Genomic DNA, 25,430 nt, shown 5'->3' on the forward strand with positions numbered 1-25,430 from the left:
GCAGATAGCGGAGTGCTTGACATTTCCTTTGAATTAAGGCTGCAAGTTAAGTGGACATTTTCCAGTAGATAGATGGCGACTCCAGACCTCCCCACAGCTAATGACGCCTGCCCGGGATTGCAGATTTCACCTGTTCCTTTCATAGGCCCACACGCTGCTTGAAATTTGCAAGTCCTCAATGAAGAAATATCCCTGATTGCTCATTAAAAGCGAGAGAAAGCAATTAAAATACAAAAGACAGAGGCAAAGCTTAACACTTGGAAGTTGAGCAAGCATTGTCAGAAGGTGGGGAAGCAATTTTGGAGGGCGGCAGGAGAGAGAATCAAGGGCCCTAGTCAGTGACACCGCAAACGCAGACAGATGCAGGGTGGAGCGCAGAGCCACAAGCTGTGGCAGGCCTAGAGCTGAGCATTCTTTTCCTTTTTTCCATTTCTTTTATACTCATTTAAATTCATTTAATTCACTAAAATGAGCTTGGCATGAAATCTAATTTCCTTATAAAAATAAGTCCCCTTCCTTTTTGTCTAGAAAGCTCATGTTCAGCAGACATGGAAGCAGGCTTCATGGACACATAAGCTGCACCCTGCTTTGAGGGGCCACCTTGCACGGACTCACTTCTGAACAAGGGATCCTGCCTGTTCATTTGGCCCTGGGCCTGGCAAATTACGTAGCCAGTTCTGCCGCTGGAATAAATGACTGTCCAACCCAGATTGTTGTTTCCAAACCCTTTTCCAGAACCCTGGGTGGGACGGGCCCAGCCCCTCCCAGCCCCACACTGCAGTTGTCTGGTCTGTCCGCACACCTGTTGGCCTCATTTGCCAACAGGATCACGGTTAACTTGAAAGAGGATCCACGGTGTATTACAAATTAAAATAAGACTCCTAGATGGCAGTTCCTGGGAGGATTTTTGGTTGGCCTGAAGTCTTTGTGGGGAAGTGAGTCTTCCTTCAAATTGTTTTGCTCCTGGGTAAGCAGCAGAGAACTACTATCACTGTAGAACCATTGTCCCAGGCAATGAAAATTTATCCTAGGTGTTAATTAGCTCAATATTTATCTCATCTAATATGCAAATTAAGACACTGCGGTCTCATTAGCGTCATCTGTGTTTCCTTTAAGCAAAAACTAAATCTCTTGCCAATGCAAGAAAAAGAAAAAAAAAACATCAGTATTTCTCTTTGAAGCTAATGAGGGTGTGATTTGGCTCTTTCTTTGTTATGAGGTAGCAAGTTAGGAAAACCACATTTTAAATATGCCAAGTGGAGCCTGACCTCATCTATCAGAAGCAAGAGCATGGCCTTGACTGGTTTATCAGGCTTTCTGCGTCTAGCTTGTCCAAAGCACCGGGGCCTAAGAAGCCAGCCGGTGAGTCGGCCACGAACCACTATGAGGAGTTGGACCAAGAAAGGAGATGCAGCCTGAGGGAGAAGCCTGCATAGCACACAGATGTACCTCACTGAGAAGAGAGGGAAGAAATAACTTTAATGCCACAAATCTTAAAATGAGAAAATAGTTCTCAAATTGAAAAAGAACAAAGGGATTTTAGCTCAAAATTTCTACCCCTTCCGGCTTCCCATTTTGAGGTTTTAGAGTTTATACAGAGAATAAGCAAACAGGCATCAGATACCCACATTGTGCCCCAAAAGCTAGGCTTCGTGTGCCCGTGACAACAAATGCTACATACAGAACATCGCAAACATCGGGAGCAACCTGAATGTTCTGGGCCCGCGGCAGGCTGCTGGGAAGTCCACCCGCATCAGCTCTAACCTTGGCGGTCCCTCAGCAGAAGAGCATCTCTCCTTCTCACCTTCTCCTTCTCCCATCTCTCCTTCACACGGTGCTTCAGGGTGGTTAGGTCACCAGATCATGCAGCTACAATGTAGCCAAGGTGGAACGAAAAGGCAAAAGGACCATGACAGGCCACAGGGTATGCGGCCTAATTAGCAAGGTGTCCTATGCACAGTGATCGGAGGGTGGGTATGTGGCTCTCTCACCCCAGAGGCCAGTGCACGTTGTGGATCCCTGAATCCCGAGACCACAGGCTCCAGTGTGGCTCCTTGCCCTCCCCCCTTTCCTAATTTAACAAGCTATTCAAAATCTGTTTCGCGAACACCATCTGCTCCTTGGGGCAGGAGAGAGACGGGTCTGCATCCCAACACCTTCTGGCTGGAGCCTGAAAACTGAAAACCACCGCACACACGGACGGAGGCTGATTTCCATACTTTGCAAATCGCGTCAAGTGTCGCAGCTGTGGAGCAGGGAGAGCTCCCGGCCTGCAGTCGACCAGGGACAGGAGTGGAAGGCGGAGGAGCTGTTTCCCAGGGGAAACAGGAGAAAGAGCCATGACCTCCCCGTGACGCCTGGCCCAAGGATGACAGATTTCCGCAGAGCGACTTAGTCTTGTCAGATTCCACGCCTGTGAGTCTGGCCTTCACCTTGAAGCCAAGCAGCTGAGCAGAAGGCAAATGAATGTGGCTGGGCTGTGGGAGAGCTGCGTGAAAGTGCTGCCATTTCCAAGAGCATCTCCACTGGGCTGTCAGACAACCGCATGGACAGATGCCTCGAGTCTCTGGAGACACTTACACTCTTGTACTGGAACTTCCGGAGGATGCTTCTGATCTGTCTGGGTGCTTTTCCTTCCATCACTGTCTCTGAGCCACGCAAACAGGCAGACATGGACAGCCCCACTTGACAGATAGGAATACTGAGGCCCCAAAAGGCAAAGTGGCCTGCTCAGGCAGGAGGGCCAAACAGCTTGGCAAAGAACCTGTTTCTGAACTGTCGCCTCTATTCTAGTTCCCACACTGGGGGAGAGTGGGGAAGGGGCGACCAAAATGGGCTTTCTCCTAGCACTGTCACAATGTCCAACTGAAGTAGGTATTGCTATCTCCATTTTAGGGATGGAGAAATTGAGCACATCAAGGAATGGGAGAAGGCAACGAGTATCTGTTGAACGCCTAATGCTGGCGGTGTTGTACGGGCTATAAGACCATATAAAATAGGAACAGGTAATAGAGGGATGGCACCAGAGTTCCAAGTGCAGAACGCCCCTCAAGGACAAGGTAGAAAAAGTGAGAGGGGGATAAAAAGCTAGCTATGTACTTCCTGTGATCAAATAGCACCCTTCACCTCCTGCCCCAGGGCAAGAGTTACAGGCAGCACACAGAGAACAGAGCAGAAAACAGAACAGCAGCCTGTTGCAAAGCGAGGAGGTGTGGACACAGGCCTTCCAGCCCTTGGCCTGCGTTGCCTGAGGGGAAAAAAAAAACAACCAGAGGAAGAAAGCCACACCTGCTGAGGGTAAACAATGCATCTGGAAGCTTAGGGTCACATGGAGTTTCAGTGTGTTGTTGCTCCTGTCTCTACATCTGGTGACAAATAATGTGTTTTTGATTTCGTTTTTCCATTTGATAAACCTCTTCACATAAACTTGCTTTCAGGGTGGTTGCTCTGGGTTTCTTTAGGTTATGTAATATTTGATACGTAATGAAACGTACATCAGGTTTGTGCAAGATATAAAGCAAAATCATAAAGCCCACCCCCACAGACTAAGCACTGTTGACCTGAGAAATAATGTTACTAAAGCACTGAGGCTTCTGAGGGTCCTTTTCTTATTCTGTCTCCACCTTCGGCCTGTCAGAAACAAGGTTTGACCTGCATTGTGTACTCATCCATCATCAGATTGCTTATATATTAATATATATCTATACATACTACATATATATGTATAGATACACATATCATATATACACATCCCTTCATGGTCCGTTGTTTAGATTTTCTTTTTGGTGAGCTCTACAAAAATGGCATCATAGTATGTGGACAGCTGCATCTCTCTTTTCTCACATTATGCCCTGTTTCTCAAAGTCTCAGTAAAAGGGGAATTTGACCTAGCAGTAAATTCTATACAACTAATTTTCCTAAGAGTTCATGAAAAAAAAAAAAAAAAAAAGAGGGTATTACAGTTGGTGTTACGGATCCCAGTGATTTATTTCATCCTGTCCCCATTTTATAGACAGATGTCGAGTCTAGGGGGATCGGGTCATTTCACCTCCCCAGGGGCCTCAGGGAGCCAGGACTTGGCCCTGGGACTGCCTAGTGCCCCCTGGAGATGACACGAAGCACCAACTCCAGTTTGCCAGCAGGGTCTGGTAACGGTGCCTTCCTTCTCCTGGGATGCGTGATGGGGGCCCTGCCAAAGCTCCTACTTCCATCTCTTTGCTTTGCGCCCAGAACGGGGCTTTTAGTCAAACCTCTGCCAGGACGACATGCCTGCTTTTTAGGAAATTTCACACTGCCAGTGTACTGAGTCTTATTTGTTTTATTTCCTGTTATCCGATTTGTGACAGTGAGCCTACTAAAAATTCCTTTCAACTCCAATGTCCTCCCCATGCTATATAATCCCGGAAAAAAATCACATTTTGCGTTACCGGGAAAGCGTCTCGCCCGCCTGATTGTCCCCGACACCCAGGAAGAAATGCCACCGCTGAGAGATAAGACAGCCTAGAAGGGAACGTGAGGATCTCTAAATGAGATTTCAGCTGTTAACCAGGGTTCTTTCAGAGCTGTCTTACCTGAAGGGAGAGAAAATGCTGCAAGGGTGAGAGAAGGAAGCAAGAGAACCTCATTCCTGGGGCCCCACGACACACCAGGTATGTTTCCCATATGCATGACCACAAGCAGTTGTCACGGACGTCCTGGCAGGCAGTGGGGTTGTAATTCCCATTTTACAGATGAGCAAGCCGAGGCTCTGAGAATTTAACTGCCATGCCAAAGGACAAGAGCTGGTCAGTTTGTTGACCTTCAATCCAAATGATTTTCTTCCCACGAGAGCTTCGTGCTTCTTTCAGCATGACAAGATGATGTCTTATGCCTGCTTGGACACAAATCTCATTAGGCATCTCTTGAGTGTGAAATTTGCAGACGGGTCAAGAATTGTGGGTGACAGACTTCCAAATAGAGCAAACAACCCTACTTCCAAAATGTGGAAGGGGGTCCAGAGATCATCTCACACCTTTCTCCTGTTCTACAAGTGGCAACAATGAGAACCAAATCTGAAATCAGTGAAGCATCTTTCAGAAGCCACACAACATCAAAGGCGCCCCCTTCTGGATCACATTCACCGATTGCCAGAGAAGAGCTCATAAGTGCATATCCATTGTTGCATTAACTTTGCCTGCTAATTTTTTTTTTAAAGTTTAAATAAGCCTTTTACTCTTGAATAACTTTAGACTTACAGAAAAGTTACAAAGGTGATCTGGGGAGTTCCCATATACCCTTTACCCAGCTTCCCCTAATGTTAATATCCTCCATGATTGTGGTCCCTTTGTCAACATTAGGAAATTAACATTGGCATATACCGTAACTAGCCAAAGGTTTCATTTGGATATCAGCAATTTTTTACTAATGTCTTTTTCTGTTCCAGGATCCAATCCAGGATTTTAAACGCCAGTTTAATTATTTTTAAGTCTCTCAGCCTTGAAAACATGTCCAATATCTGCCCACCCAGTAGGCCATGGAGTTTCCAGAAAGCAAGGGCCCCAGGAAATGTAGTTCTTAGTGTGCAGCCACAAGATATGCATTTGTTAAATGTGTACTAAGCAATGCAGACTTAACAAAGATTTGTTATACTGGCTGTTGATCAATGCAAAGACCTCAAAAATGTCCCCAGGACCACAGTGCCTCCTTCACTCTCCTCCATATTGCCATTAAAAATATGAATGTAGGGAATTAGGGTATATAGACCTATGTGTGTATGCTATGCACACCCACACGTGTGTATATAGAAACACAAATGCATAGGAACATGCTCCACAAAAGACACATTTCAAATCCACTGAGAAATGGCGTGAGAACAATTAACCAATTGTTCATGGAACTCTTGGCTATTCATAAGCATATTCATGTGTGAGTAGATTCCCACCTACCCCTTATGTAATACCATTCATAAAAACAAGTTAGAGAATGATTAAAGTGTCAAATATTGAACAAGTAAAAATATCAAATAATTAGAGGAAAAAACTATTGAGGTGAGGCTGGCCTTCTAAACGCAAATGCTGTGAAGGGAAAGAACAAAACGAACGTGGAATTAAATATATAACAAAATATATAACAGAAAACACTAATGAGGAGAGAAAGATTAAGGTGAGAACATATAAAAATGTCTACAGATCAATAGGTAACAGATTAAAGAAACCGACAGAAAATGACCTACATTTGAACTGGCAATTCCCAGAAACAGAAGGATAAACCCCCAAAGCACAACGAAGAAGAGCCACCCTCCCTGGAAACTGGGAAGCAAACATGAAAGCAACAAGATGACCCTTTCACCCAAAAGTTACCACGGGTTAAGCAAATGTGCGTCAGTCTGGGGGGTTGGGTGACGGTAAGGGGAACAAGCCTGGCTTGAGCTGAGCTGGGAGAGGGCTGTGGCTGTGAGGCACCTTACGCATTGTCATTAACCGTCTAATGCAAATTCCACACCTGCAACAGCTGTTGCCTTTACAGCTTCTAACCTGGGCCCGGGCAGCTTAACCAAGAGTCCCGCACCTGAGAGAGGGGTGTGAACCAGGACTGAAGTCTCAGGCCAGTGCACCAGGCCCTAGCATCAAGGCTTGGGGGCAGTTTGACCTTTTTCTGGGGCAGTAATGTTGGTTCGGGACGAATGTACAAAATACTGCTGTAGGTGGGGCTGTGTCCCAGGTGCGGCTGTGTCCCTGCGTCAGGTGCTGGATCCAGGTGTCCCTGGCCCATCCTCAGCCCACCACCAACCCTGCCCCAAACTCAGATCCCCAGTGTCTGCTCATGAACGCTGAAGGCAGAAAGGCAAGAGAACCACAGCAGCAAGAACTGCTGGGCACACTGCTGGCTGCTCAGATCGTCCTGAGCTTGGGCAATTTATAGCCGGGCCTTAGAGCCCTGTCTGAGAAGAGCCTTGATCCCTGGCCTCCCCGGGGCCAGCTGCCAGGTTCTGCCGTCCCAGGAGGTGGTTCTGAAGATCCGTCCTATGAGGATTGCCTACAGTGGCTCTCCTAGTCCCACGCCATTCGTTACAGAGCTTTATTTAGAGCCTTAATACCAAGGGGCCCTGACCCAGCACCCACCATGAGTAATATTTTGTATGTTCCCTGTGAACCATTGTTGCTGCCCACAGAGAAAGGCCAAACATTTCAGGCTCCTTCGGGGAACATTTGCATGACTTACGAGGTTTATTTAGGGCCTTAGGAGTGCCTTCCCAGAGGAAGGGCAGGGCTGGGCCTCCTCCTGGCTGGAGGCCCCGGTCAGTAATATGCCCGAAGATTTGCTGGCAGGAAGCTCTGAAGCTCTCCCCGCACTGCCAGGCAATTTGTTCTGGAGTCTAGCGACTGGAGAGGGGGAGTGTTATAAGAGGATAGTGAAGACTTCAAAAATACTGAGGAAGGAGCTCAAAAGCCCTCAAATCCAGATTCAGTAGCCTGCCAAATGGAGCCATTTCCAGGGCTTCCACTGGTAAAGTGTGAGGCCCTCTGAATGACATCAGCCTCAAAATGAACAGCTCAGGAAATAACAGATGTTGGCAAGGATGTGGAGAAAGGGGAACCCTGCTGCATTTTGGTGGGAATGCAAACTGGTGCAGCCATTCTGGAAAACAGTGTGGAGGTTCCTCAAAAAAGTAAAAACAGAAGTACCCTACAACCCAGCAATAGCACTGCTAGGAATTTATCCAAAGAATACAGGAGTGCTGATGCATAGGGGCACTTGTACCCCAATGTTTATAGCAGCACTTTCAACAATAGCCAAATTATGGAAAGAGCCCAAATGTCCATCAACTGCATCAACTGATGAATGGATAAAGAAGATGTGATGTGTGTGTGTGTGTGTGTGTGCGTGTGTGTGTGTACACAACGGAATACTACTCGGCAATGAAAAAGAATGAAATCTTGCCATTTGCGACAACAATGATGGAACGGGATGGTATTATGCTAAGTGAAATAAGCCAGTCAGAGAAAGACAGATATCCTATGTTTTCACTCATATGTGGAATTTGAGAAACTCAACAGAAGACCATGGGGCAAGGGAAGGGGGAAAAATAGTTACAAATAGAGAGGGAGGCAAATCATAAGAGACTCTTAAATACAGAAAACAAACTGAGGGTGGAAGGGGGTGGGGGGACAGGAGGTGGAGAAAATGGGTGACGGGCACTGAGGAGGGCACTTGTTGGGATATGCACTGGGTGTTGTGTGTAAATGATGAATCACGGGAATCTACTCCCTAAGCCAAGAGCACACTGTATACACTGAATGTTAACTAACTTGATAATAAATTATATTTAAAAAATGACATTAGCTTAAATTAGCCAATAAGTTTGGTGGCTGAGTGTTCAAACCCCAAACTTGAGGCCAATCAGTGCTGGGAGAAGTCCACCAGGCAGAGAGGTGTAGCTCATCCCTGACATTGTTCAGAATTGCCAGTGCAAGGCGATAACAGAAAGTTGGCTGATTTTTATTGAACTCTCTGCCGACAAGGCCCTCCCTTCTTGCCTACACCCAGTGTGGACTGTCCCACCATCCTGCCCTTGGTGTGCTACTGTGTGAGACCTGGCCCAAAGCAATGACCGAACGGTGACTTCTATATGGGAAAAGACTTCAAAGGTCAAGCTATCAATTCATATTTCGTAGGTAATTAATGATTCATTCATTCTTACTAGAAAGAATAAAATCACGCAGACTTGAGACTATGGTCTGCTTCTGCAGTCGAGCCGGTGACAGACTTGGAAGTTGACCTGGACCCTCCTGCCTCACCCTCGCACGTGAGCAGACCCTCCCTCCCATGACAGCCTCTGGGCCACTCCACTGTCCAGGCATCACCTGGTTCTCACTCATTCCCTGGGGATGCAGAGGGGAACTTTTCTGAATATGCATTACTCGTGTCATTCCGTGACCTCCGAGGAGTCTCCATCTACCCTTGTCCACCACGCAGGCTGCACAAATCCACCCTGATCCTGGGATGCTGTTCTGCTACGCTCCACATATGCTGTGTAGCAGCCCCATCGCTTCAGCCAAGCTGTTCCCAGTGGAAAAAGAGGCAAACCTCTTGCCTCCATGGTATTAAGCCTGTGTCATCCTTCAATATGCATCCCAGCTGCCCTGCACCTGGGACTTAGCATTACCAGTGCCCCAACTTCTGGGAACTGTTTATATGTCCATCCCCAGCTAGATGTCTTACTACGTTTGAATTCCTGTCTGGATGGCTCCTGGCCTCTGGGTTCATGCTCAGTGAAAGGCAAAAATAAAAAAAATCGATGAGTGTGTGGTTTGGGGATTTCTAATCCCCACAGGCAGCTATGAGGGTTGAGAATCCAAAGTTAGTGGTCACTGATGGTTTCACGGAAGATGGGGAGTAGGTTCTGGGGCCTGGGCTCTCGGCCTGTGAAAACACCACCCGGTCATCTCTGGAGGGAGGAAGATCTGGGGGCGACTGCCTGCCCCCAGGACCTCAGGCAGACTGAGGGAGCCCCGACAAAGCACAGGGCACAGAGCCAGGCCTCCCAGGAGCCCCCAGAACAAGCTGAGTCTCTGCCGTGACCCAACCTGCAGTGCTGTGGAGAACGTGGGGGCTGCCAGGAGTGCGGGGCAGAAGCAGCACCCCATGCTGCAGGGCCCGAAGGGATTTCTGCTACGTGGCAAAAAGCAAAACCCAGCCAGGCAGTGAGGTGAACTTCTGGTGCCGAAGTCAGAGTTTGTGAATACATTCTGCTGGAGACACAAGCCACACGGGCCCGGCCTCCATCAGAACCCAGCCTGAGCACAGGCATCTACTAGGAGCCGGGTCCTGCTCGTGGGGCCCGGGTTCAAATGCCAATCCTGTCACCGACCTTCTGCCTTACACTGGATGAGCCACTCCCCTTTCCCTTCCTCAGTTTCCTCTTTTGTTAAAGACAAATGGGTCAGCCACTAGGATTCCCACTGTTCCTCCTAGCAGTGACTGTAGGGGGTCACTTCTCCCTTGAGGCCTCGGTGGGGTCCCTATCTGCCCACACAGACTGCAAAGACTTGAGTGGAAGGAGGAGATTGGATGGGCAGAGGCAAGAAGGAGCACGCATTTTCCAAAACTGGTCTGCTGACCCGTAGATTCTGTGGGAGGTATACAGGGGTTGGGAGGGGTCAGGGTCAGGGTTCTTTGTTCATAAGTTTGCAGGACTTCTCAGAGCCTTTAATAAGCAAATAAACACTAAGAAAATTGACTGTGAGCCATCACTTATTAGATGCAGAACCCACCATATCCCAGTCTGGTCTGAGCATGGAGCCTGTCTTTCCTCTAGCAGACACTCTCCTAGGACCAAGAATCAGGTAAAAATCACTTTCAAGAAACAACTTTCTGGGTCTCAGAAATCCTAGGAAGATGAAAACCACTATCAAATTTGAACCAAATCTTCCTCATCATTTATTTGTGTGAACTTGGGTACATTTGAGGCTTAGTTTACTTGGATGAAAATGGAAACATGAACCATATCTAACAGGCAGCATATAATTCTGTCCTACATTTCTGTATTTTCCAAATTTTCCATAAGAGGCATTTAGAGTAGCTACTTCTTAAACTTAGAATAATATGAGTAGCATGTGAAGTGAAAATTCAAGGCCTTCTCCCAACCCACTAGTCCCATACCTCAAAAAGAAAAAAAAAAATTAGCACCTTGTTTGCATAACCTTTTAGAACCTCCATGTGAACACTTTAAAATGCGAAAGAAAACGCTTTATTTTTGAACCAGAGTGCCCATGATCTCCAGCTCTGGTGACTGCTGTAAAAAACGTGAAGTTGGCCCTGCGTATGAATGAGCCCAACACAGAGCTTGGCATAGGACGGGCACATCAGAAATATTAGCTAAAAGCAAACTCCTACTTCTGGATCCAAACACTCGCTCAGCGGATCCTATGCCAGTTGCTGTCAGGCTTGATGACTTCCAGAAGTTGCTGCCCTGTGCATACTCAGGAAGAAATGTATCCCTTCCTAGCTCCAGCCCCTGGAGCCTCTAAAAGCAAACAACTGTGGCAGAGATGTATGCCCCACCTCTTGGAGGGGCCACAGGGCTCGAAAGCAGTGCCTCTGCCAGCCCGGGGCCAAACCGCTTTCCTGACAGTGGTGCCAGGAGAAATCCCTCCGTCTGGGGAGCCGGGGGTCAGAGCAGGAAGGAGGAGGAGGGCTGGAAGGGGTCTGCACCTCACTACGGGCCAGGAGCTCCACTCTTCACCACAGGGTTCTCTCCAAGTCCTTCCCCGGCCAAGCTTGGAAAAACTCCTCCTGGATTTTTATCATGGTCAAATTACTCATTTACAAAAAACACTGCTGCAGATGGGCAAGTCCCCACGAAACCATGCCAAGGACTCTTTAGGGCAGATCCCGCTGCTTGGCATAATAAGCCCTTATTACCGTAGCACTGAGGGGTGTCGGCTTGCCAGAGGCCTGCTTTTAATGAACTTTACCATCCAAAATTGGCAGAGGGAACACAAGTCGGATTTTGCCAATCAATTGGAATTGATTACTTCTCGAAAGCCAGGCCTCAGCTTGCAGGAAACACACACACAAACACACCCAACATTTGGGGGTTAGTTTGATTTCTTGGAGAAAAAGGAGTTCTTGGCAGCCTGAGATACTGATGGATCAGCCTTTTCAAAATTCCCAGGACACTGGAAGGAAATGGTGTTTTTTGAAGGAGCCCAGGCAGATGGGGGAAGTTTGGCAATCTCATATCAGATCAGGCTCCTTCGTTTTGGTTGGTTTTTTGTTTTGTTTTGTTTTGTTTTAAATTCATCTACCCATCTATCCATTCACATATCTGACCTCAGCAATGCTGAGAATTGACTCTATCGCAAGTCTGGTACCAGGATCCGGGATGTCAGAGAAGACATCTGTCCATTGAGGCCACTGGGCTCACTGTTGGATGGTAACACGGGTTCTCTGGAAGGTATGGGGAAGGGGCTATGGGAAGTCAGAGCAAGGAGATTCTAGGCTGGGCTGAATTCTGGAGCATAAGGTGCATTCTCCTGGGGACCAAGGTGAGGTGAGAAATGTTCTCAACACCCAAGCCTTCACAGCGGCTGTCCCTTCTACCTGGACAACTGCCAATTGCCAAACCCTGCCACAAATACCAACCCCTTTACCAATGAAAGTGAATACATCCTTCAGTCTCGGCTTAAGGGAGCATCTGCTCAGGGCAGGCTTCCTGAAACCCTACTGACTTGGCTGGGCACCGTGACTGCACCCCAGGGCGCTCAAGGGCCTCGTGCGGCCCCCATCAGAGCCCTCGGCCCTCGGCATCATCAGTTCCTACTTGCCTATCTGATACGCCCATGGAGCACAAGCCCTGTGATGGAAGGGGTCATGCCTAGCTTGTTCCCCACTTTATAGGTGCTAGAACATAACCGGCACAATACTAAGTGTTTGAGCATAGTAGGTGCTCAAAAAATGCTTACCGTGTGCAGAGTGGGTGGACCGTCTCAGGAGGTAGCAGGAGACACAGGGGAGTGGCATCTGTTCAGGACCCTCGAAGCAGATCACTGGCCGCCACTGCCCCTCACATACACTGTGAGACGTAGAACAGGTGGAGTCCTCCAGAAGGGGAGGCCTGCAGGCCCAAGGCAGCTGTACTGGCCCAGGTGGAGGGCAGAGTCAGGCTTGAGCCCTCACATCTTTTTTTTTTTTTTTTTTAAGTTTATTTATTTATTTTGAGAGAGAAAGGGAGAACATGAACAGGGAAATGGCACAGAGAGAGAGACAGAGAATCCCAAGCAGGCTCCACACTATCAGCCTGGACCGTGAAGCAGGGCTCGAATTCACCAACCACAAGATCACGACCTGAGCCAAAATCAAGAGTCAGATGCTTAACTGACTGAGCCACCCAGGCGCCCCTTGAGCCCTCACATCTTAGCTACTTGCTTCTTTAGCCTCCCCATTCTCCAGAAAGCCAGGCCTGTCTACGGGCAGGGGGGCTCTTCATCCATATGGCCAGGCTGAGAGAGGCCAGGCTCAGAGGGTTAGGGACAAGTAGTCAGGCCCAGAGGGGGCAGTTCTCCATCAGGGCCAGGCCTCGGCCACCAGCTGATGGAGTGCTTAGCAATGGAGGGTGAGATAGGCCAGAGTTGGGGGGGGGGTGTGTGGGGGCAGAGGCTGGACTCTGTCTGGAGAGGCCCAGCCATGCAAGAGAAGACACCAGTGGGGTGGGGGCAGGAGCCAGTGCTGGCAGTAGAGGGAGGGAGAGAGCTGCATACTTGTAGAAGGAGAGAGAGCGAGCCAAGAAAAGGAAACGGGGTGGGGGCAGGTGGGAGCGGAATAAGCAGCGGCAGGCAGAGTGGAACGGCAGAGCACATGGCATCACAAGGGACGAAAGAACCCAAGGGAAGCATGTCAGAGCGGCAGACAAAGATTTGAAGACAACCAGAGGCAAAGACAAAAGACAATGACAAGAGCTAGGAAGGCTGGCTGGAGAAAGCCAATCCGGGTCTCCAGACTTGCAGGCCAGGGCCCGGGGCCTCCTGTTCCCACCTGGGCCACGGCTCTGTTCCACTGCCTCCCCCGGAGGGTATAGCTCTCCTGTGGCATTATGAGTCCCGTGTCCGGTGTGCTAGGTGGTGGGACGGCAGGAAGAAGGAGGGGTGAGGGAAGGAGAGGTGGGGCTCCAGCTCTCTGCACCTCAGACAACAACCCACCCCTGTAGGCTGGTGAGGGCGGGCCGCCCGGCCCTCTATTCACCCTTGTCTGGCCTTGAACACTGACTGGCTGGCAGGGCTCTCCATGTGAGGGTCACCTTGTCCCTGACCTAAAGCCAGCACACGGCATGTACTGCTCAGATCCTCCGTGGAGCCCAAGGACTCCCTGACCCCAGTCCTGGGCGGGCGACAAGGCCAAGTTCCTTCACTTCTCTGAGGCTGTTTCCCCTCCATTCAATGGAATACTGAGTAATCACCCACAAACTGTGTCTATTCCTAAGAACGGTAGCAAACGCGGGCTTTCCCTGTTCCTACGGCTCAGCCCATCCTTCCTGCTGACAAGCTGACCCTCCCTTGGTCATTGGGCAGAACATCTCTTCCTGTCTGTGGTCTTCCCCGAAGAGAGCACAGCACTGTCCCAAATAAGGCGGCTAGTCTTACTTATTTTTCATCTTCCAAATTACTCTTCCCCCTAAGCCAGGGAAAGCGTGTCATTACCCTCTCTTCTACTTAACCTATAGATATCTATACGGTTTTCTCCAGAGCCTGCTGCAAAAGCCCTGTTTCAATTAACTTAAAATTCTTTCTTAATGAGGAGCATGAGATAATAGACATGTAAATTTGGAAGGGGCCTTGGAGATCTCCTAATCCAACCAGAAAATTCTACAGTCCAGGACACCAGGCCCTGAGAGCAGCTCTAAACGTACCAAGTCACTCAAATTAACTGAGGCGTGCAGACTTAACTCCATTTGCCCTATTCCCAGGCCAGGGCTCTTTGTAAAAAAAAAAAAAACCCCACCTTTCATTTGTTTGTCTATTAATTCAGTTATTAAGCAGTGTTTGGTCATGCAATGTACATCTGTTGGTTTGGACTTCCCAAGGATCCTTCCCTTTTCCTGGTGCCCCCGGTTCCTTTCTGTTGGATGACTGCCCTTGCCCTTGGTCCCATGGGCTTGGGGGAACTGGCCTCCATACTTCTCACTCCACTACATACTGCTGGGGCAGCAGGAGTTAAGAGTCTGGCATGTACTATCCACTCTCCCCCATGCGATCCAGGGGTGGAAATGGGACCCAAGCATGCCAGCCAGCCCTCCTGGAGACTAACAGATGGATCTCAGGGGAGGAAGGGCCCTGCATCCCACCCAGCGTGTCCCCACGGAATGCTAACCCATGAGGGCGTGACTCTGCTTCAGGCTTGTCTCCTTCCATCTTCCCAACCCACAGAGACAGACAGCCTGCCTGCAGAGAGAAGCCAACGCACAGATGTCGGCGGCACCACACAATCAGAAGAAAGTGGGGGCTTAGCAGCACCGTGAGTGCCGTGGACCCCCCCCCTTGGTTCCTCAAGGAGCCCCATCTTCTGAGGAAGACAGCCACCAAAAATCACCCATGATGAAAGCCATACAAATACAAATGATATCCGTCTTTCATGCTGATGCAAACTTGATCTCCTTCAATCCACAAAACACTTCCACGAAACAAATATCATTAAGTGCATTTGGTGAAGTAAGGAAGGCTTTGAGAGGTTAAATGTCTTGCCCTAAATCTTAAGTCCAAGATGGGAGTCCAGACTGACTTCAAAGCCAGAATGTTTCCCTTGTCCACACTTGCTTAGCTGTGATGGGGAGAAGGAAGAGGGTGGTGAGCCCAGAGGGAGCCTGGGACAGGAAGGGGGAAGTGAAGGATGCCTTCATTATGAATATGGACAGGGAATTACATCTTGAAGGAAAAGCCAAAGTGGATGTGGCCCCTGAACAGGGAGGGGGATGCCTTCAAAGGATAAGCCTACAGGTTGTAACTGACATGCACATCCTGTTTTATCATTTCCATTCCAAACTGCAAAGAGGCTTCTCCATGTTCAGACAGTGGTAATGATCAAAACTGTGTAGAAGTTACTTTTCAAAGAGACCCCCCCCCCCACCTCTCTCTCTCTCTCTCTCTCTCTCTCTCTCTCTCTTTCTCTCTTTCTCTCTCTCTCTCTGCCTGTCTGCAATTCCTGCCAAAGGCACTGGAAGTTTGCAGTCTGAATTCCAGGGTGATCTGAGGTGACAGGAAGGCCCAGGCAGGCATGTATCTGTATTCCAGAGAGCCTTGCTGCAGCATTACTTAAAAGGCGTTCTGCAACCTTTTGCTGCTGCTTTCTTTAAAGGCTTGAGCAATTTCGATATTTTGGTTCAGTGTCACTATAGAAAAGCTTTACAATTCTAGCTCGGGAATTAGAAGATATATTTGTAATAAGAATTGCTAACCACTGTCAGCTGGCAGGCATGTGTCCATGCATGAAAATGATGCCATTAGCTTTCACAAGGGTGGGCGAAACGTAAAGATCATGGATCATATAAGAGACTGAAGAGGAAAAAAACCCCTCCACACTCCGGGGATTTCTGGACATCAGGGTGATAGGGCTAACATGCATGCATTTAGCCCCTTGATGAGGTAGAAAGCTCGATACTACTTGTCTCTGCAAATACTCATTTTTTCCCTGTATTTTATCTAACTGCTTTCTCCTATAATGTTGATGAATCACACAATTGCATTTTAATGAGGCAATTGCAAAATCTGAGAGACAGTGAGGGGGAAGGAGAAGAGAAGAGCCAAGGGAGACGGGAGCCGTCCCTGAGCACACAGGTCCCCACAGATCTGCGTAGGTCCAGGGCATGGAAGCGACACCCCGTGTGTCCCTGGCAGGAGAGCTGGCTCACCCACTGCATGAGCATGAAAGAGTTGCTCTGAACCAGGCAGGCTGGGTTTCAGTTCTTGCTAAGCCACGTGCAGGCCATGCGGCCTTTGGCAGATTGCACATATTCCCATTTCTGGTAGAATGTACTCCCTTGCAAATGGAGAGGGCATGGCTGTCTCTTGGCCACGTCCCGGGTGCTAGCGAATGCAAGCGTCAACCATTCTTGCGTTCTTGAAGAGGACAAGTAACAACCCAACAGCACTGTTGGTGGGACGTTGGCGGGACGTCCCAATTGGTGGAACGAGGACAGTAACAACCCAACAGCACTGGCCTGGGAGAAGATCATATGGAATCACGTGGCTGAAGGGCCAGGCACACAGTAGGTGCTTTATTAATGCCTGTTCCTTTCATTCCTTACTCTCATTTATTGATCACTTTGATGAAGACAGGAGCTTATCTTTAACACCATCTCCTAGACAAGGATGAGAGTGAGGGGCAGAGGCTAGAAGACGCATCGAGGACAGAAGCTTACTGGGCACAGTGTGCCCTTAAGTCTGTCTGGCTCAGAGCTGTGTTGACTTTCCCTTCACCAGCTCTTTGCAAGTCAAAGACAGTAGCCAGGGTCAGAGTTGTGGAAATATGGGTTATCCTCATTATGAGAAACGTGCAGGTGGCAACAGGAAAGGTGTGGCCTGCTCCTTGACCCCACCTGTGGAGTACAGGAGAAGACAAGAGAGGTGTGTGGATGGAGAGTGGAGTGTGGGGGACAGGGGAGGGGACCAGACCCGAGGCCTCAGCAGAGACAGGAGAAGGAGGCCTGGGCAGTGCCACAAGCAGGACCTCACTTCGGCCTACCCTGTTCTGGGGACATGGAGGCAGGTCACACCGCTCTGTCCCCACTCAGAACCTACACCTGATGGATCAGGCCGGTGGTCCCTGTCCCCTTTCAGCACTGCCTTTGTGGATTACAAGTGGTCCCCTGGGCTGACTTCATTGCAATTCACCTTGTAAACGATTCTTTATTTTTGAAAAATAATTTCTTATTTAGGATTAAGAATATGGATTTGGAGACTCATCATAAAATAAAATGAACCCATAAATTTAAAAATAATTAACATTTGAAAGCTATTTTATGGTTTACGAAGCACTTTTCTCATATAATATCTCACGTGATACCCTTAAAAGGTTCCCTTCAGGGCGCCTGGGTGGCGCAGTCGGTTGGGCGTCCGACTTCAGCCAGGTCACGATCTCGCGGTCCGTGAGTTCGAGCCCCACGTCAGGCTCTGGGCTGATGGCTCGGAGCCTGGAGCCTGTTTCCGATTCTGTGTCTCCCTCTCTCTCTGCCCCTCCCCCGTTCATGCTCTGTCTCTCTCTGTCCCAAAAATAAATTAAAAACGTTGAAAAAAAAAAATTTAAAAAAAAAAAAAAAAAAAAAAAAAAAGGTTCCCTTCAAATCTGTATGGGCAGGTGAGAAGAAAAATGACACCCCCGAAAGTCAGCAATGGGTCTCAGCTTTCACAGCTGTTTTTGGCGGGTCTGAAGTTTAAGCCCAAACATCATGACCTAAAACCCAGCAGACATCCTACCAGCAAGGATCTCCTAATCAACGAAGGGAGATGATGTGCACCAACCAGGTGCAAGTCTATTTACAGCTGCACTGAGACCTCGCAATGACCCCACAATGCAATATTCCTCGAGTGTCGTCCTCAGGGCACCCACATGGCACCCCAGTTTCCCCAGGAGCTTGTTGTGATATAACCATCAGAGCCCATCCCAGACCTAGTGATTCAGCGTCTCTCGGGACAGGGCTGAGGATCTGCATCTTATTTGATGAGCTTCCCAGGGATTCTCATTGGAGAACCACTTTAGTAAGATCAGTGTGTATTGTCTCTGGTTATCCAGAATCGTGTCAAGTCCATGGAGTGTTAGATTGTGGGTCCAGTCTCTACTCTTCATGACACCTAAAGCCTGGGGCCTACCAAGAGACTCGTTGGTTCAGTGAGCATGTACAAAGCCCCACCAAAGGGCCAGCCACTGTCGCTGATCACACTGACACACAAAGATGGCATCCAACCACTTCCTTGTTTCACTGGGTAGTTGCTGGAAGAAATAAGCTTAAAAGTTGGGGTTGGGGCAGAAAGAGGGGTCTCAGGGCTGAAGAAATTGTTGGGTCCGGATCTGTTTACAGAAGCAGTGACAGCTATTAGAGATAGCTCTGGAGAAAGTTCTGTTATCTAATCTGCCAATAATCTCTGAGGAGGTGTTATTATTATTATGCTTCTCCCTCGTTCAGAGCTGGGAACTCAGAGAACAGGAAAGCTAAGTGAGCCTACAGTGAACGGGAGGTGGAATCGAGCTATCTGATTTCAGAGAACACACTCTTGAGCCCAGCATTGGAAAAGCCCCCAGTCTCCCTTTGAGCTCATGAAGCAAGCACGCCCCAAACACCAAGTTCATGGGCTTAGTATCTTCTGTTCTTGTGACTGGTTCATTAGCAGTTTCCCATAAAAGCGACAATGTTAATAGCTATAACCTAATACGACAATGTAATAATCATTATAACAGCAATCAACATCGCCAAACACTTTAATGAATCACGGATGACTTTCCATCACCTTAAAGAAAAACACATTTGAGCAGCCATTTCCACGAGAAAACAAGAGACCCATCATGCTTAACCAGCTAATCTGTGGAAACGGGTTATCCTGCTTGGGGGCAGCCCCACGCACGGAGGGTTCTTGTTTCTGGTCAGAGGCACGGTGCAAGCCAGCCAGCCCTGGACTTGACTGGCAGCTGAGGGTTCCGGGGGTGAGCACAAGATGTGGATTTAGAAGACAGATGGCTTCTGTCCTTCCTTCTAGCTCCTCCCTTCCTTCCTTCCTTCCTTCCTGCCATTCTTCCTTCTGTCCACTATCAGCCAGGGTCCCGTCAGGAGACAGAAGTCAACCCAGTTATGGGAACGGAAACCATTTAACGTTAAGAATTGTTCACTGGGAATCTAGTTGATAACTAGGCAGCCGAAAGGGTAAGAAAACCCCCGGGCGTCACGGTTCAACCCACTGCAGGAGACAGAGCCACCACTAGGGCTGGGAAGATGAAGACAGTTGGAATTAGGAGGCTCCGGGGACCATGGACAGGGACTCGGGCCCCTGCAGGGGGATGCCCGCAGGCCGGGGCAGGTATCGCCAAGGGGCGCATCGAGACCAGCGCTACAACTGTTGCAAAAACTGCCAAGTGTGGTCAGCTGCTGCCCCCGGGAGGCCCTGCTGCTGCCCGGTGCACAAGCCAGGCTGTGGCAGCACCGCAGGGTCAGGAACCTGAGGGCAGGCCTCGGAGGGAAGAGCCAGGGGGGAGGACAGGAGCCGCTGTATACCCGCCCCAAAAGTACTTCCACACTGCCTGCTGTCTGGCTCTCTGAAAGAGGAAAGGATTTGGGGCATCAGGGAATTTGGGGTTTCCCGTACTTTGCCCACCGTGCCAAGATTCAAACCGCACACGCTATTGTCCTGACACACCCAGCAGTGGCTCTAGGCCAGTGCGTCTGTTATCTCGTTCACCTTTCCTCCAAGTTCCTGGGAATCAGATATCATCACGCCCACTGCAGGGTAAGCAGAATGCCACCCAGGGAAGCTGAGAATATTCTCCAGAGCCACACAGCTCATCAATCCCAGGCCTGAAAACTTGCAAACAGCGCTCTCCCGGGAGGCCCTATCCCAATTCCACACATTTATTCTGACAGTCCCCAACATTTAGCAGGGATCATAGGACTTCTACTATACGCAGTGCCCTGTATGTGCTAGATACACACAGAGCATAAGGACATGAGACGCGGAACGGTCTGGAAAAAAAAGCATGTGACAGCTGTCAAACGGCAGCTTGATTGCACGCACCAAAACCAAATGTCCTAAAGTCTCTTCCAAGCCGAGGTGAGCTTAAGAGACGCTCTAGGAAAAAAGTCCCATCTTGCCAGATACATTTGGGAAATAGAACCCCTCTTGGAGGGTCATCATGCATGGTGACAGAGCAAAGACTCAGAGGGGGAAAAAAAGGCCTACAGTAAGAAATTTCAAGTGTTTTGCAAGATTATATCATGAATCTTGTTTGCCCACAACATTTATTAATGTCCTACGGACGGTGTTTTGCCTTGCATGCCTGGCAATGCTTAATTCGAGGGAGGCAGGCTTGCAAGGGGCACGGGTGTGTACTTACCTTGGACCCACCGTTCAAGGTGGCCTCTGACCTCAGAGGTAGGGAGGTGAGGGTCTGCTGGGGATACAGGAGATCCAGAAGTTCGTGGGGGACACTTGCAGCTGAGGAGAGACAAAATCAGGAGTGTAACTGAGAGCGGATGCCCCAGGACCAGAGATGGGGATACATCACTGCTCGGAAAATGCGCTGATCATCTCAGACCGCAGCTAAAACCTAATGCCCTTTGAAACACTTACTGTGGAGCATCTCAGTCTCTTCCTGTGCAACGTGTATAACAAAGAATTAACACACAGAACATATAAAAAAAAAAAACATAACAAACCTATAAGAAAAAGACAAACACCCCAATACAGAGTAAGCACAAGAAAGGAAGACAGAAGGTATCAAAAGAAAAAAAAAAAAGAATGGCCCACAAACATAAGAAAATATACTCATTTTGACAGTAATCAGTGGAATGCAAATTAAAACAAGACATCTGTTTGGTGATTTTTTTTTTTTTTCCATCAGATTGGGAAAAAATTAGATTTGCTACTACTGAGAATGTTGGTAATACAAAATGGTCGGGCCATTTGGGAGGGCAACCTGGCATTTTCTGTTAAAATTTAAAATGCACATACTCTGTCTCAGCAATTTCACTTCTTAGCATCTACTATAGATAAATGCACAAGGAGTTGTGAGTCCGTTCACTGCAGCGTTGTTAGTGAGAGCCACAAACTTCAAACAGCCCAAGGTCTCACACCATGCCAACATACAATGCCAAAGGGAGCCAGGTCTGAATATACTGACATATGCATTGAAAAGGTAACACCTCAGTCTGTACAAGATAAAGATGTGCACATTTACACACGTAAAAAGATAATGGTATAAAAATTCGAGAAAACGCCTGGAAGGACACGTCTCAATCTGATGCCAGTGGCTGCCTCTGGAGATGGGGGGAGGCCTTGGGGTACAAAGGGCAAAGGAGGCTTCGGCCTCCTTTATCTGTCGTGTCTGAAGTTTTGCAATGACAGTGTGTTTGCGTGTTGCTTACATACTTTTTGAAGAAAAGCAAGTTTATGGGAAATGAAAAACTAGTATATGACATGAAACAAGGACAGACATCTCTTGCAGGGGACACAGAGCAGAGAATAGAAACATCTATCAGTGAATGCAATGACTCTTCTGCTTCCAGCAGCTATCAGTCCATTTAGTACTGATGGCTTCTGCACGTGGGGAGGAAATAGCTTTCCTGGAGCACCTCCTGGGTACCAGACCCAGTGCTCGCCACTCTGTACACACTCGCTCATCTATTGTTACCAAAACATTATGAGGGCAGCCTCTAGAGAGGAGGAGGTACCCCGGAGGTTGTCTCGACAAAGCCTCGACTGAAATCCAGATGCGCCTGAAGACACATCACAAGGTGTGATGGTTCATCTTATGGGTCAACGCAGCTGGGCTCAGGGATGCCGGGAGTAGGTGAAACGCTATTCCTGGGTGTGTCTGTGAGCTTCCCAAAAGAGATTGGCGTATGAATCAGCAGACTAAGTAAAGAACTCCCCACAGAAGGGGGTGGGCTTCATCCAATCTGCTGAGGGCCTGAGTCAAAGAAATAGGTAGAAGAAGGGAGAATCTACTCTCTGCTTGAACTGGGACATCCCTCTCTTCTTGCCCTCAGACACTGGTGGTCCTCTTTCTCAGGCTTCTGGAGAACTAGATGTCAGACTGTGGGACTTCTCAGCTTCCAAAGTCACATGAGCCAATTCCTATAATCTCCATATACAGTTGACCCTTGAACAGCACAAGGGCCAGAACTGTATAGATCCACTTACAAGTGGATTGTTTTTTGATAAATACAGTACAATAAATCTATTTTCTCTTCCTTTTGATTTCCTTAACTTTTTTTCTCCAGCTTACTTTATTGTAAGAATATAGTATGCATATGACATACAAAATATGTGTTAATCGACAATTTATGTTAAAGCTTCTGGCTCAACAGTAGGTATTAAAAGTTTGGGGGGAGCCAAAAGTACATGAGGATTCTCGACTGTGCAGGGTGACAGGGCCCCTAATCCCTGTATTGTGCAAAGGGCAACTGTGTGTGTGTGTGTGTGTGTGTGTGTGTGTGTGTGTGTATGGATGGATGTGTATGTAGGTTTATATATGTATTGTGTACATATGTATATATTTCCTACTGGTTCTGTTCCTCTGGAGAACACTGATTCACAGTCTTTCCAAAAACAACCTTTATTATTGAGCTATGTATACATATGTCCATGTATATTTTCCTATAGTCTTTCAATCTCTATCTCTATAATCGTAAATAGTTGTATTTACACCAGTGGTTCTCAATTAAGGATGATTTTGCCCCTCAGGGGACACTTTGCACTATCTGGAGACATTTTTGATCATCACAACTGAGGGGAGAGGGCTCCTCCTGGCATCTGGTGGGTAGAGGCCAGGGATGCAGTTAAACATTCTACGATGTATAATACAGCTCTCACAACAAAGAATTATCCAGCCCCAAATGTTAAAAGTGCTGAGGTTGAGAAACGTGGTCTTTACCTATAAGAATTGCTTGAAATCAGACACCCTCAGAAAAGTCTGGCAAGGTCAGCATGAAATGCCCAACTTATATTTAGTCCCTAAACCCAGGTTTGGCCAGTTCCCACGGCCAGATAATATACGGCAATGAAAAACTATTGCTCACTGCCCTCTGGACCAAAGCCAGTCAAGTTCTCTGTGGCTTCCTGTGAAACCAAATAGGAGGGCAGCAGGGTCCAACCCAGTGAAAGATAATGCAGCTGAGGCTGAGGTAAAAGGTCACGGAACAGGTGAAAATAGTCCCTTTGATATTTCTCACCCAGAAAAAAAGCTTATGGAATTCGTAACCAATTAGACCAGAAAAGTACAAAGAATATTAGTAAGTAAACAGAAATGTCCCATTTTATATTTGGATTTTTTTTTTTCTTATCAGATGGCATTTCAACTTGAAGATGTGTTTAGATAAATAGGCTTTCAGAGTATTTATCAACTCTCCTTTTGGTGTAAATTCTTCCCGTCTTGTTTTCAAGTCATTTCCAGTAGTGAAAAGGTGCCAGTGATAATTAAAACCTAATTCTATCCCCACAGTCCTTAAAAAAATAAAAAAAGAATATGATCTCCTATAAAGCTCTCAGAAATAATCAAGTCTCCACATCCGCCCATGATAACGTGATTTCAAATGGATAAGGTTTGCAGAAGAACTACCCAAAAATGTAGTGAAATTAATTGCTGTTTTTCACGAAGCAGCTTTAAAATGCAGTAATTAATTGACCTACTGCTGGAGACAGTTTCCTCATAGTTAATAACCACTCTTCCCAGACATGAGAAAGACAGATTGCTTCCATTTGAAAACAGTCTCCACTAAAACCAAATGATGGAAGAGATGGCCACATTTTCTGGTACGTGCACCATAACCAGATGGGGTTTCACGAGCTGCTGTTAGTCTTTTAGCCCAGTGAGGGGAACCCGCATCATTGGTCCTGCAAGACGTGTTTCTGTGATTCCTGAGTCTGAGACACCTGTCAGTCCACTGACTGGTGTGTATCCAGAGGGAGCCTGCTCTTGGAAATCGGTGTCTTGTCCCATGGGAGGCAGCGTGGTGTTGCGGCCAAGCCTTGCTTTTCCTCATCTGTCTAATGGGCAGAGCAGAGATGGGAAATGGGTTCCCACCTCTTCCCTCTCACACTGACGATCACTGTGATGTATAAGGGCAATGAAGCTGGGAGGGAGCAGTCAGGTCAAAGTCACAGAACTTCTGCAGATTTCCCCACGCCTCCACTTGTGAGCAACTCTGAACCCCCACCCACACAGTGCTGTACCGCCCTCGCCCTCCTCTCTGCTTCTGGCATCCTGTGGGGCTGACCTGTTTGGACTGCACCAAGGGACTCACTTGGCTTCTGGCAATCCCTTTGGGTGTGGCCAGCGAGGAGCCCCGCAGGAAAGACTTGGCAGGGGTAGGCGAGTGAGGTCACGGTACCTTTTCTTCTACCATTCACCCCCCTTCTCCGTCCCCCTTGTGCAGATCTGCCTCAAGTTGGCTCCAACTGCCACGGCTCCTGTCTTGGCACCCCTCTTCTTGCCAACCTCTCCTTCCAGATGCTGTCCACCTTCCCTCTCTTTGCCTTTATAGGCCCAGGGTGACAAGGATAACAACCCCTCCCCACACTGTTACCGGGGCACTGCACTCCCCCTTGGGGTTTCTGTACACCCAGGCACATGCTTATAAAGAAGGCCTTTATCAAACCCCCCTCCAGATGCACGACTTGAGTATGCTCTCCTTTCCTGCTCTGGACTGACCTTCTCATGTCTCTCTCAACCTGACCTCAGCTGGGGCATTTGCTTTTCTATAACCTTCCAGGGCCTCGCAAGCAATTTCTCTTCATGAATCTGTCTACACCCAAAGTGCTCTCAGGACCACACAGGATTTAAAGTCTGTCCCAGCCCCCGGGAGTGGCAGGGAGAACCGGAAGCTAGAACCAGAAGTAAGCTAGAGCATAACTAACCACTATCGCTCACTTTGGGGGTGGAGGAGTCAGAACCCCCTCCCCCCATCCTGGAGGCCAGAGGCAGGCAGGCAGTGAATTCTGACTCCGTGCACACGTGGGGTCAAATTGAGATAAATTCACCCAGAGGCAGACAGACTTGCTTGTCAAGGGGTTTGGATGCATCTTTCTCCTGAGTGAGGAGGTGAACTCAAAGTTTTCCAAAATCCCTCTTAAAACCCTAGCTCCATGTATCACATTCCTTGAGTCAGGATTCACGGCTCAGGGTTTAAGGTGACTTTCCACTCCTCACAGTCTGGAGGGAGAAAAACTAACTAGTTCTGTTTGTTCGTCAGTCTG

At 48.2% G+C, this 25,430-nt stretch overlaps 1 long non-coding RNA gene across 2 annotated transcripts in view; it reads right to left on the reverse strand.

Moving 5' to 3' along the window:
• Positions 1-25,430, reverse strand: part of LOC132690317 (uncharacterized) — an 809,984-nt gene that overhangs the window by 250,088 nt on the left and 534,466 nt on the right. For both annotated transcript variants that reach the window (XR_013552500.2, XR_009615340.3), the window contains one exon: positions 20,569-20,669. This is a non-coding gene — a long non-coding RNA (uncharacterized LOC132690317). The remainder of the gene's footprint in view (positions 1-20,568; positions 20,670-25,430) is intronic.

The sequence above is a fragment of the Panthera onca genome, chromosome E2, assembly GCF_046562875.1.
Source record: "Panthera onca isolate mPanOnc1 chromosome E2, mPanOnc1 haplotype 2, whole genome shotgun sequence".
Lineage (NCBI taxonomy): Eukaryota > Metazoa > Chordata > Mammalia > Carnivora > Felidae > Panthera > Panthera onca.